Genomic DNA, 13,627 nt, shown 5'->3' with positions numbered 1-13,627 from the left:
GTATAGTATGTCTACACTACCAGCCGGATCAGCAGGCAGCGATCGATCCAGCGGGGATCGATTTATCGTGTCTAATCTAGTGCCATGAGAGGTGCAAGCAGAGTTGACAGGAGAGCAGCAGCAGTTGACTCACCACGATGAAGACACCACGGTAAGTCAATCTACTTTGACTTCAGCTATGTTATTCATGTAGCTGAAGTTGCGTAACTTAGATCGATTCCCCGCCCCCCAAGTGTAGACCAGGGCTAAATCGTGCTCTGACAGTAGAAAATTATATCTGAATAACAGCAATGACTGTAAAACAAACATATGTATTCACTAGGTATATCAGGCTTCTCTTGTTAAGATCTTAACAAATTTTACAAAAGTGGGCTAGCATTATTATCCTCATTTAACATAGAAGCAACCAGTTCCGAAGCTAGAGCTCTGATCTCATGCCCATTGATTTCAGTGCAGGAAGATCAGGGCCTAAACAGCTTGCCTAAACTCATAAAAACATAGGAATGTTTAAAAAAAAATCCCAAACTTCTGCACCCCCAGCCTTTTTTCCATTAGCATTTTTCTTCCTATTTTCCACCGCAGCATTATCATTGGTGCAACTCCACTAGTGGTACCTACAATAGAAGAAGTGCTGCAGAGAGGCTGCTAGCAGCCACCAGCATTTTAACTACTTGACACTGTAGTTGCAGAGCAGGGCTAGATAACATGCTGGTTAAAACACCAGCAGTAGGTCTCGGGTTTCCACCATCATCATCAGTAGTGGCCACACTGACAAAAGGCTCCCTAAGCCAGCCTTAGGTTCAGTGCAAGCCAAAGCAGTTTCACCTTCAGAGAGAATCCGGGCTTGAATAGAAAGATAAAATAATCACAAAGTGTGCAAGTTAAGGCGGTATTAATGTAAATCAATCTCTGGCTATAATATATCTTCCTTTATTCTTAGAGATAAAAATCAATCCTGTCATTCCCACAAACACAGCCCACTACCTGCTCACCTAAGTAATTGAAGTGCTGCCTTCTCCCCTACCCCGCAACTCAGGGAATTTGACACACAAGATCGATGTAAGCATGGATCCAGAGTCAGCTCCTTCAGCTGGCCGTTTTGGGACTGACCCCACCTGCAATCCACAGGGATGAACACTGCGCCACTGCAGAATGCAGAATTTTGCAGAATTCCCTGTTTCCCCCACAGAATTTCTGGCTGCCACAAGGGGCCACTGGACTCTGCAAAACCCAGATTGCAATGAGCAGAGCGCCCAGCCTGTTGGGGCTGGAGGCTCCGTGCTCCTCACTCTCCCAGGGACAGGAGAGGGCCTGGGAGACCCAGCCAGCTCTGGCAAAGAGTGAGGAAGAGCTAGGCCACACCACTCCATGTCTCCCAGTGGGACAGTAAAAAAGTTGGGGGGAGTAAAGGCTCTGGGACTGCCGGTGTCTGGGCTGGGGGCTGCTCCATGGCTGGGCTCTATGAGGAGGGGGAATGCTGGTGTCTGTGCTCTGGGAGCCTCACACAGCCCCCTCCAATTGGAACTGGATTGTTGTAGGGGTTTCTTTAACTCTCCAGTCCTGTAGAAATCTTTTTTGCTGTTGTCTGCATTGACAACATGCTTGTTGACAGGTATTTTGAAATAGATTACCAAAATAATTGAAACTGGACTGATTACATTGTGTTATTTTGGCAAAAAAATATGAAGAATTTTGCAGAATTTTTAATTTTTTGGCACAGAATTCCCCCAGGAGTAACAGATGTATATAAACTTGTTGCTATCGCTTACCTAGTGGGATGCTGGTACCGTATACAACCACCTCCCTTCTCCATTAGCTCTTCCATACAGTACATTTTCCCTGAGCACTACAGAGAATAACTGATGTTTCCTTGAAAAGTGATGCCCATCTTTTGTCAACAGTAGCAATGACTGTCTGACCTCCTCTTCCCATCACAATTCGTATATGTAACTGAGAGGGGGAAAAAAAGGTACACTAGAAGAACTGAAAAGCAAGCAAAGGAAACCACCCACTGATTGATGTGGCCACAAAAAAAACCCTCAGTTTTAGGTTTCTGCATTCCTTTATCATGAGTTACCACGTGCTTTGTACCGGTAACCGGTTTTTTAGACCATGACTGAAGAGATACAGGATGTAAAAAGCAATGCTGAATTACATAAACTCTTTGGAACTAACTTGCAAGTTGGGAGGATCTGGGAAGGATTCCACAGACTTGTGCTAAAGATGACTACAGTTAACGATAATTATGCAGATGTTCATGCCTGTTTACTAGTAAATGATTGAGCGCTCAGAAAGGTGAGGCAGCTGTTAAAAAAAAAAAATCTCAGTTCACAAATGCTAGCAACAAAAGATAAGGAGGTCAGATTCTCTGGCAAAGCATGGCTGCTTTGTTTCATTACAGCTACACTTTGGCCCTAAACCCATCTTAACAAGTCCATGGAAGATTACCATGCAGTCAGTATTACGCCTGTGATATAGAACTGATGTAGGGACTCTTACACCACTCCTCTACTCACCGCTGGGGAAGCGGGGGTATATAGCAGAGGTGGGCAAACTACAGCCTGCGGGACTGTCCTGCCCAGCCCCTGAGCTCCTGGCCCAGGAGGCTAGCCCCTGGCCCCTCCCCTGCTGTTCCCCCTCCCCACAGCCTCAGCTTGCTCCGCCACCAGCACAATGCTCTGGGTGGCAGGGCTGTGAGCTCCTGGGGCAGCGCAGCTGCAGAGCCTGGCCTGACCTGGTCTCTGTGCTGCGTGGTGGCGGCAGCGTGGCCCGGCTCCAGCCGGGCGGCACGGCTGGAGTGCTGCCAGCCACCAGTGCTCCAGGCAGTATGGTAAGGGGGTAGGGGGGGGTGGATAGAGGGCAGGGGAGTTTGGGGTGGTGGTCAAGGGGCAGGAGCGTGGATAGGGGTCGAGGCAGTTGGGGGGGGAACAGGGGGTTGAATGGGGGCAGCGGTTCCAGGGGGGCAATCAGGAAGAAGGGGGGGTTGGATGGGGCAGCAGGGGGCAGGGATTCCTGGGGCGGTCAGGGAGAAGGGGTGGTTGGACGGGACAGGGGTACCGGGGGGGGCCGTCAGGAATGAGAGGAGGGGTTGGATGGAGTGGCGAGGGTCCCGGGGCAGTCAGGGGACAGGGAGCAAGAGTGTGTGGATGGGGCAGGGGTCCTGGGGGGGGCATCAGGGAACAGGGGGGGTTGGATGGGGCAGGGGTACCGGGGGGGGCCGTCAGGAATGAGAGGAGGGGTTGGATGGAGTGGCGAGGGTCCCGGGGCAGTCAGGGGACAGGGAGCGAGAGTGTGTGGATGGGGCAGGGGTCCTGGGGGGGGCATCAGGGAACAGGGGGGGTTGGATGGGGCAGGAGTCCCGGAGGGGGGGGGCAGATAGGAGGTGGGGCCCAGGCCACGACCCCCTCCCCAAACCAGCCCTTCATACAATTTACGAAACCCGACACGGCCCTCGGGCCAAAAAGTTTGCCCACCCCTGGTATATAGGGACTTGGTAGTGGACAGGAGCATGATTGGGACATCGATCCAAAGGTCTACATGGTGCATATGTTTTCAGCCCTGTGGAGCGGTTATAGCCTGGTGTCAGAAAGTATATGCAGCAGAAGAAAGCTTGGTACATTGAAATGTTACACAGGCTTTTCTAAGTCAACTGAAAGCCTCAGGGAACGTGTAAGATGTGCTCAGTTGCAACCTTACTGTGACAGAATTCAGATTTCGAAGATGTCCAACATAATCTAGTACCCACAGATCTTTGTCAGGAGAGGCTAGGAATCATCTCTCTTTCTAGAGAAGATGTCATTCCCCAATCACATCTCCGATCATTCGTGTGGTTAAGAATGTCCATCAATGTACATTACCAAACCTGTAGCTAACATCAGGACTTCCTTTCTCAGAGCTAAAAGCTTAATTATTATCCACCATACATAAAAGGAAATGTACCAGTCTTCCCAGTGCGCATATATAAAATGCGCTCTATAATCAAAACTGTTAAACTGGGTGTCAGACTGTCTACTACAAGCTAGAGCTGCAAAAGCAATGGAAAAAAATAAATGTACTTTATTTGAAAAATACAGAGTTAGTCAAATTGATTATTCTATAAGTAGTTTGGATTGTTTTTGTAAATTGATTATTCTATAAATAGTATTTGACGAATTCAGCTGCTAACAGCTAATGAAGCTACTTGAATTCAAGTGGTAGTGACCTGTATTTCTGCAGCACAGGAGTCTGAGCTTTACCCTTACTTTCATCATGAAAGTAACTCATGGTGGGCTAACCATGAAACCAACCCTCTATGAACATGGATTTGTACAGTTTGTTTTATTAAAGAGAGAGACTTTATTCCCGGGTGCTTCACTGACCAAGAGAAGAGGAGGCCTTATAAACACTGAACACATGCACATCATCACAAAATCTTACCAAATATTGATCTAGCTAGGCACTTATAGGATTCCCTTCATTGCAGCATGTGAGCACCTTAAAAGTACATCAGACACTAAACAGATTGGACAGTATTTCTCCATGGACAGGTCAAAACAATTACTATTTGTCTGTGCTTGTTTCCAAAACCCTATGAATTAACTACAGTGCACAACAAAAGACAACATACCAAAAGAATAACCAGTACTTCATTAAATCCTTTTTGGCTAACAATAGAAGAGCTCCTCACATTGCTCTGTTTAAGTAGAAAACTAAAGAATGTGAGTTCTGAACGCAAACAACCTTCACAAGGCATTTCAATTCTGTAAAAGTTACAAGAGCTATCTCAACCTAATTATTCATAGCTCTGAGCTATTGGTCTTTTGATTTCCAGCTTGGGAAAGCCAAATCTTAAGCAAAAAGAAAATGACGGGAAATGTACATAAATTTATTTATTTATTTTTACACCTACATGAACAGCATGAATAAAATTTAACACTTGGATTCTGTTAAAAATATCCCTCTGAGTTATGTGGAACTACAATTGCTTTATTATATAGCCCTAAAAGCACTAAAATAATGTTGCCTTGTCTCTGAATATGTAATATAGATGAAGTTTCTGCTAAAGTATGGCATCATCTAAAACTAATTATATTCAAGTCCAAAATCTACATTTTCTTTAAAACTATACAAAACTTCAGTCTTTCAAAAAAAAAACAATTCGTAATATTTTTTCCTCTTTGTTTTTTATTCCGCTATTTGCGCTTCAATCCCAAAAGAGAAATGAAAGAGCATATTTCAAGGCACCAGTTCAACACAGTGATCTCCCTCTAGTTTTCTACTGTAGGTTTAGAAATTTATAAGCTATCGTAAGAATTGTCAAACTGGATCAGACCCATGGTTCATCTAGTCCAGTATCCCGTCTCTGACAGTGGCCAACACCAGATGCTTCAGTGAAAGCTGTAAGAACCTTGTAGTAAGATGATGTGGGATAACCTGCCCCCCTGATTAGGTCCCATCCTGGTCTCCAACAGTCAAACTAGCTTGAGCCCTGAAGCATGAAACAAAATCCAAGTCTAGTTTTCCATGGCTCCTGAGAAATACCCACTAATCTTTGTTATTTTTGTTTTCACCATTAAAGGGATTGTTAGATTGGTTTCCCAGTGCACTAAAACTAAAAATAGTCAATAATATCTGGCAACAGATAAAACACAACAATTATTTTATTGAATAAGGGTATGTGTTACATTATCATGCTTCTATTAAAAACAAAACAAAACCAGAAGCTGAGGTCTTCCACGAAAAGGTTTCCTGTTTCATAGCCAAAACATCTTCTGGAATAGTTCTTTTCTTTCTGTTTTGAATAAACAGATTAAATTTGGTTGGACTGATCTTTCCCCCTCCCCCGCCCCAGATCTTTTGTCAGGGGAAAAACAAAAAAACAATTTCTGGGAATTTCTTTTTGTAAAATAGCATGTGTGTGTGTCAGAAAAAAAAATCTGGATTAGTATGTACTTAATAAGCAATAAACTCACAAAACCCCAGTCCTGCAAAGAGATACATACTTATCTTTATGCACCGAGTAGCTGCGTTGACTTCTGTGGGACCATTCACAGTGCATAAAGTTAAGCACATGCATGCGTCTTTACAGAATTAGGGAATGAGGTCCAGATCCTGCAAAGATTTATGTACAAGAGTTTGACTGCAATGGGATTGCTTACATATGTAAAGCTAACCACATGAGTAAATCTTTGCAGGATCAGAGTCTAAGTAACTTTCAACTACTTGAAAGCCAATTTACAACAGGTGAGTGTGAGAAAGACTCTTGGAAGCACAGAAATGCTGCTTTATTTTTACAGCACGGGGTGGGGTGGGGTGAGTGACTGCATAAAAGAGAACCTTCACTCCTGCCTGCAAATCACAGAGCAGACCCCATCCCACCCCTGAATAGGCTGACATAGAAGGGGCCATAGGCAGAAGCAGCAGAGATTCTAATCAGCATGCACCAAGGTGGATCCACTGACTATGAACTACCATATGGTGGGTGTAGAAGGGCAGCCATCTTTATTCTAACCCAGAGGCTGAGATCAGCTACAGAAGGACTGCATTGCAGCCTGTCCCTGGGGTGAGAAGTTGAATTCCTTCCTTCCATCCATCCATCCACCCACCCACCCCCCGGTTAGTCATCTGGCAAAAGCCAAAGCAATCAGCCACACAGTCAATTTTCAAAACTCTATGTAATAGGTGAACTGTGCAAAATTCCTCTATTTACACAAATGAAACTGCATTTGTGCACACATACCAAATAACTGCTTATGCAAACAAACTTGTGCACACAAATACAAGAATTTGCACATGCAGGTAATGAACATTACATGCAAATGAAGAATTTTAAACTTACAAAATGAGTGCACCCACCTTTTGCACAATTCCTGTGTTCTGTCTCTTTTTCAAAGTACGACCAATGATGTGTACTTGCTGACAAAAAAGTTGCTTTACAGAAATGGAGATTTGTTTGTTCAGATTAATCCTTATCTTGGAGTTAGGGAATAAAATATTAAGATAGAGGGTACTTTTTTAAAAGCATCTAAGTCCCATGGGACTTAGAAACTTTTTGAAAATTTTACCCATGCCTTTGAATTTTTAGAGATTTGTTTATCAATATGGATTATTATTAAGACCTATACTGAACTGTTACTACTGAAATGTGCTTTTTAAAAATTTTATGTTATTTAAAACCTAACTAGGCAACTATAAAAAATAAAGCTCATTATTATTGGCTTATGTCCACTTAGGATGGTTTTGATGTTCTTTCAGGAGTTCTAATGCTATTAAACCATTTGTTTATATGGCTACTGTACTACATTGTTTTTATGCCAAATCTTTGACAGCACTTACACCAAAGGATATGCATATCACCATGTATGAGAGGAAACATCAACAAGCCTTACTTTAAGTGCTAACAAATTTTATTCCACACTGACATTGGATAAACTCTCTTTTTATTCACTCTTGGACACGTAAAATCTTGACAAGAGAGAGAAAAAACTTTGGCTGGTTATACAAATTGAAAACAGAAGGTTTGACTATGCATGATTAAATTAATAGCTATAGCCCCTTTCACAGCTAGAAAGTTATTACCTTAAGGGCCTGATCCAAAGCACATTGATTTCAATGGAAAGTCTCTCATTGGCTTCAACGGGGTTTGGCTCAGACCCTAAAAAAAGCAACAAACAGAATTTTGAGACAAATTTTTAGCCTCCTTGCAACTTTGGCTAGGAAAACTGGTTTGGCATGAAAATGGCCAGATTTACTCTGAAGGAAAATTATTTTTTTCCTGTTCTCTATAACATTACTTTTAAAAGTCACCCAAATTAAAACTGATGACTGTCCAAATTTTCTTTGGGTCCCTGATAAGTTAGTACTACCCCTTCAAACTTTCTAAAAGGAAACCTCTCTTTTTGAAAACTAGTGTTAGCTACATTTGGGGGGGAAAGCTTGTAGTTAAGCAAAGTAGACACAAGAGTTGTTAGTAAATTATAATGGGAGGGTGTACACAAGTATAACAAAAATGTCAAATGTTTGGAGAGTGTGGCATTTTGTGGACTCATTCCAGTAGCCAGAGATTTCTCATTAAACCCAACTCAGCAAGAGAAAAAACTGAATGGCTCTCTGGCATGAGAGGTATAGGGAGTGAAAGTACTGGGGCTAAACCAGCTTGAAGGGAAACTTGCATGAGGTTCTCAGTAGAATTGTGAACATGATCCTGCTCCAGAGATTTGTTACAAAATAAAAAGAAAACTGCAACATTCATTAAGAACCATCCATCTCATACAATGAGTAAGGGAGGTGTCCTGTAGAAAATATGGTCTATAATTCCGTAATACAACATATAGCAAACTGTATATACACAATATGGCAGAGTTAAGGGTGTGCTGATAAATATCAGAGTAAGAGGTGAGTACTTAGCTTTGCAAATTTAATGTTCTTGTGTTGCAGATTTGAGGGAGGGGAGGGACTTGTATGAAAATCTCACACTGAACTTTTTTTTTTTTAAAATATCCCTCATGTTGGTGGGTGAGTAATGGGGGATAAAGAGGAATACTTACAATGACTCCAACTGTGCCATTTTTCCACACCATTTACTGCAAATTAAAACAATACTCTCAGCACATATGTTGGCTGCTCTCGCCCCTCTTTAGTATAAAATTAATAACACTAGCCTGACGATGAATAAATTACACTGCGGTCTGACCGTCAGTGGCATACATGTAAAGCGGATTGGGATTGGGAAATGTGCGACCTTTAGGAGGACGCTATGGTTCTTTGACTCACATTGGAAGGATGAATAGGGAAGGTAGAATGGAATTTCCAATTCATATAGGGAGGGCAGATGAGATAGTTCAAGCTTTCTGCCTCAGAGGGAATGGGGGGAAGGCTTCTGTTTCTGGATTGTAAAGAATGTGATGAAGAAGATGAGATGTGTAGTCTCTTGACCATAGACAGAAGCGGGAATGGGGGAAAAGGGCCAAGTCTGTATAGGGAGGGTAAGAACTGAAGTGTTAGTGCCCCAGTGCAAAATGAGCAGATAAAAACAGAAGACAACCTGTGAGTGAGTCTATGGGCTACACAGTGGTGATTTGAGAAGCTATGCAGCTCATGTTCAAAATGTATATAACCCGGTGTGAGTAGGTATAAAAGACTTTCTCTGTTTCATAGGTTCATGCTGGGCAAGGATTGAAGGGCAGTTAAAGTTGGTTTTGGAACATACAATATTTCATAAGTGCAGATGTATGTATTGTAAGTGATTGTTGGAACTGTGGTTATATTTGAATATACATCTACCTTCCCTTAACTACTTATTTCTATACTTCTAAATGCTGTTACTGAATATTTTTTAGTTAAATTTTAGCTTCTTTGGCCTACATATGTTTAAACTTTGGTGCCAACTAGCCACTAAGGATAACAAAGGTTTACACAGCTCCTTCTGTACTCAAAATATCTTAAAGCACTTTACAAAGTCATAAGTTAAACACTGGTAGTACAGTGACTGCAGCAGGCAAATAAAACAGCTATTATGCACTCAGTAGCAGCTCCCAATCCTGCAACATGCTCAGCACTTTGTGGGAGCTGTGCAGCACTCCTATCTCCCACTGAAACAAAAAGAAGTTGAAGGACTCAGTGCCTCAAAGGAGCTGATCAAGCAGTAAAAGAGGGAATGTTGCCAAACACACCAGGTTCTTCCCTGAATTCTTTGAGCAGTGCTAAGAGACTTAAGATCCATTGCTTTTTGTATGATGCGTAACCAGAGAGTGGATATTAGCGTAATGGAGCTGCATGAGATAACAAACCACCAAAAAGGTACTTTTAGAACTTCTGGTCAATTCTGCTGGTGTCAAAAAAAATCAGATGCGTTGGTTACTTTATTTGGGTATTAGATATGAAAAAACATAATTCATACATTTCACACAATTTTAAGCACATGTTTAAGTCCCATTTACTTCAATGAGACTTAAGCGCAGGCTTAAATGCTTTGCTATAATAAAGTCACAGACATAATCCTGCATCAACAAGAAACCAATGGCAAAAATCCCATTGGCTTCAACAGATGAAGGATCATTTCCCAAACATATTGATTCTCCACTGTATTGTTGATTCTCCACTTACGTAATGAGGGGGCATGGGAGAAAAATGTGGGATGGGAATCAAAATTAGAGTAAAGAAAAATATTCCTAAATGCTTTATGCTTAGTAACTACTTGCCATGTATGAGCTTTGTCTGGGGATTTTAATTATGAAAGCAGGTTTGGAAAACAATGTTTCTCTATTCAGACCATTTTCATTAGCTGTAGAGAGTTCTTCCTGAATTATATTTTTCAGGTGCCTATGACACAAAGATATATGGACCAAAAAACCCCATGAAAGTTGAACGTATTGAGGAAAAATTTCTGTCTAGGTCACAAACTAAAGTTCTTAAAGAAATATATTTATTCAGAATTCTTTTACCATTATGTTAAACTCAAATTCTCTCAAAAGCCAATGTTCTTTAAATTAAGCTTAAGAGAAAAAAAACCTCAAATTCTGCTTTGAACTGAGTCCTTCCTGCATTATTAAAGATCAGCATAAAACATTTACAGAAACATGTAGTTTTTGTTTTGTGTTGTTTTGTTTCTGAAAAGGAGAACTCGGTTTCTTCACCTCAAGCAACATCCTTTTAAAAGTAACATGAGCCAACCGCTACTGACATTTTCTTTAGGAGACCTAATGCGACATATTTATAGATTTTTGAAGCAGTAATAAGCAGAGCAAATACAGGTAGGTTTGTTTTTCATATGGTGAAGAGGAAAAAACTCTCTAAGAACACTCCAGATTGATATTGACTACCTAAACAGTGCATCAGCTGGTTCCAGGAAGCACTGCTGTTTTAGGTAAACCACCCTGTGATACTCCAAGATAGGTCTGCTATATTTATGAAACTTGTTTCCTGTTTCATGACATTATTCAGCAAGTTTGAAGTCTTAAATCCATCTATAACAATTGCCTTAGTCCTTCTCAACTCTTCCAAACACTGAAATAACTAAACAACACAGATTCACACCATAACCCCTATCCTATGAAGGCTTATGCATATGCTTAATTTTAAGCATGTGAGTAGTCTCATCGAGTTTCAGTTTAAGTTAAGTCTGCAGGATCAGGACTTAATTCATGTAAAAGCCTTGACTTCTCCAACCCCTGAAATTTAATAAAAATTGTTATAGACTTATAGGAAGTTTGTAAAGTTCCGAGATATATGTAGATTAGACTGTATCTTGTGGCATTCTTTTCAAAGAGGACATAATATTTTAACCAGACCTCCATGCATATATCAAATCTTACTGCAATTACCATCATGCTACCAGCCCTATAATCTATGCATGGATTCGTTAAGGTGTGGGTATATAATTAGTATACATTCCCTTGTTCACTAGAGTATTTTCCTCAGTGCACTTATTGAAATTATTTCAGATTTATATTAAACAAAATAAATCATTATTACCTCACTTGTGATCCCCCTACTTAGAAAATCTCTATTTAACAATCTATGTAAACCAATCTTCTATATAGTGTTACATTTTAATGAAGACATCTGTCCTTTTACCAGACTGGTACAGCAAAGGTTGAGATTAGGGAGGATAATTTTCTGCTGTGATTACAAAACTGTGAAGTAAAGAGTTAAATTTTTGCTCTCTCCATGTTAGTATGTTTCAGTTACCAAAAGGCAAAATTCTGGAAAACACAAATCCTTAAATACCTTGAGGATTACAATGACCTAGCAGCACTATAGTGCTTGAGGCACCTAGGGCCTCAATATGAAGGGGTTTGTGCTTGTTGCTGGAAGTAGCAGTACAAATTGTAACTTGTGTAAGAGTGTTAATGGAGTATTATTCTTGTTCCAGAGCATTGATTTTACTGTCTGACACGGAACAAGGTAGCTAACCATCTAAACAACTTCCTAGAACCAGGTTACAATCCACCCCGTCAACCACAAGGCAACAAGAGACGGATTAGCACCTGCAAGGATAGCAAATAAACAAACCTGCCTTTGTAACTGAAACAGGGGAACAATTTGTACATTCTCCATCTCCCTTCCCCCGGTTAACCAGCGCAGGGTTCAGTATCAGTATGAAAGGCGTGGGGTGGGGAAACTAAGGCTTTGCAGCATTTGATGTCGTTACACCACCACCCCACTTGTTCAATCCGGATACACAGCTAGCAATGAAAGTAGGACGGAGCCTTCCCGGTGACATGCAGGGGCCCATGCAAGCTCGCTGTTGCACGCCACCACCCCCTTCCCCACCAGCAGCCACCCATCCCCCTTCTCCACCCCGGTGCCAGCCCCGTCCGGTGCCCGGACAGCCCCTTACTGCCCAACCCTCGGGAGCTGCGGCGCCCGCATAGCTCTCCCGCTGCCACCCGCCCCTAGCCAGGCTGCTGCCTACGAGTCCCTCCCGGCTGGCAGCCGGCAGGACCCGGCCCTGGAGGGGGCGGAGGAGCCCGGGTCCCTGAAGGAGCAGCTGTCACAGCCCCGCACCGCCCCCGGAGCGAGCAGCCAGGCTGGTCCGCAAGGGGCGAGCCGCGCGCACTTGCCTTTGGCCCGGGGGCTCCGCGCTCCAGCCCAGTTGCACCCCCGCGGTGAGTTCCGGGGCTGCCGGAGCGCCCAGCCGGGGCAGGCTGCAGCCTCCGGCTCGGCTCGGCTGCCCTCTCCCTCCGGGCTGGGCTTCCCCCGCCGGCCCGCCGTGGAGAGGCCGGTCCCGTCCCTGGGCAGCGGTAAGACCCCGCCGTCCTCCTGCTCCTGCTCCTGGCAGGCTGGGTGAAGTTACGCGCCGAGCCGGCCCGGCCTCCCTCCCCTCCAGCCCTGCTGCTCTGCGCGCCTCCCAGACACAGGGCTGCGCCGCTGGCTGAGGCCCCGCCCGGCAGCAGCCCAGGCTCTTCCCCTTCCTCCTCCCCCGCCAGGCTCGCACTGCGCGCCGGGCTCCATCGCCTCCCCGCTTACCCGTCGCCAGCCCTCGGGGGGAGCGGGGCTGCTTTGCGGCTGCCGGGCTGCGCGGGCAGGGGCAGGGGGTCCCTGCCCAGGCGCCAGCCCGCAGGGCCACAGCTGCACCCAGCGGCGGGGAAGGTTCCGCGAGGTTCCCGCACGTGTGGCCTTGAAGGAAGGAATGTTTGGGGGAGAGGGGGGCACGTTGCTGGGAGGAGAGACACGCAGCAGGTGCGTAACTTCACAGCGCCAGGATCAAGGCTCCCGTGGCAGGTGTTTAACACAAAACTCTCCTCCCTGCATCACGCAGCGATGTAGAATATGGCACCCCCTGCAGGCTCGTTGTTGTCTCCGCCTCCTCTCTTGCCTTATGCTTAGATTGTAAGCTCTTTGGGGGCAGGGAATTGGCTTTTCCTTCTGTGTTTGTACAGCTGCTAGCACAAATACAGGACTCTAGGTGTTCCCGTCATATAAATATTCATAATAAATATAATTTAAAATGCAATAGGATATTTCATGTACTATATATTAGGCCCTTGTGGTCTGTTCATATTACAGTATGATCTAGTGTAGTGGTACAGAAACTTTTAGTCATGCCCCCACCCACACCTCCGTTGTGCCCCATTGCCACCCTTACAGCTGCGCTGCTGCCAGTGATAACACTACCTTCAGAACTGGGCGGCCAGAGAGCGGTGGC

At 43.9% G+C, this 13,627-nt stretch overlaps 1 protein-coding gene across 3 annotated transcripts in view; it reads right to left on the bottom strand.

Annotated features, from left to right (window-relative positions):
* The window catches only part of PIP5K1B (phosphatidylinositol-4-phosphate 5-kinase type 1 beta), a 153,467-nt gene extending 140,211 nt beyond the window's left edge, over window positions 1–13,256 (bottom strand). The window contains exon 1 of one of the 3 annotated variants that reach the window (XM_045021322.1): window positions 12,949–13,256. The gene's annotated coding sequence lies outside the window, so the exon portion shown is untranslated. Of the gene's footprint in view, window positions 1–12,542; window positions 12,792–12,948 lie in introns of those variants that run through there. The other 2 variants (XM_045021319.1, XM_045021321.1) reach the window with 2 other exon arrangements.
* Between the last annotated feature and the right edge of the window lie 371 nt (window positions 13,257–13,627).

Source organism: Mauremys mutica, chromosome 6, assembly GCF_020497125.1.
Source record: "Mauremys mutica isolate MM-2020 ecotype Southern chromosome 6, ASM2049712v1, whole genome shotgun sequence".
NCBI lineage: Eukaryota > Metazoa > Chordata > Testudines > Geoemydidae > Mauremys > Mauremys mutica.
This window is presented reverse-complemented; position numbering and strand designations above follow the sequence as displayed.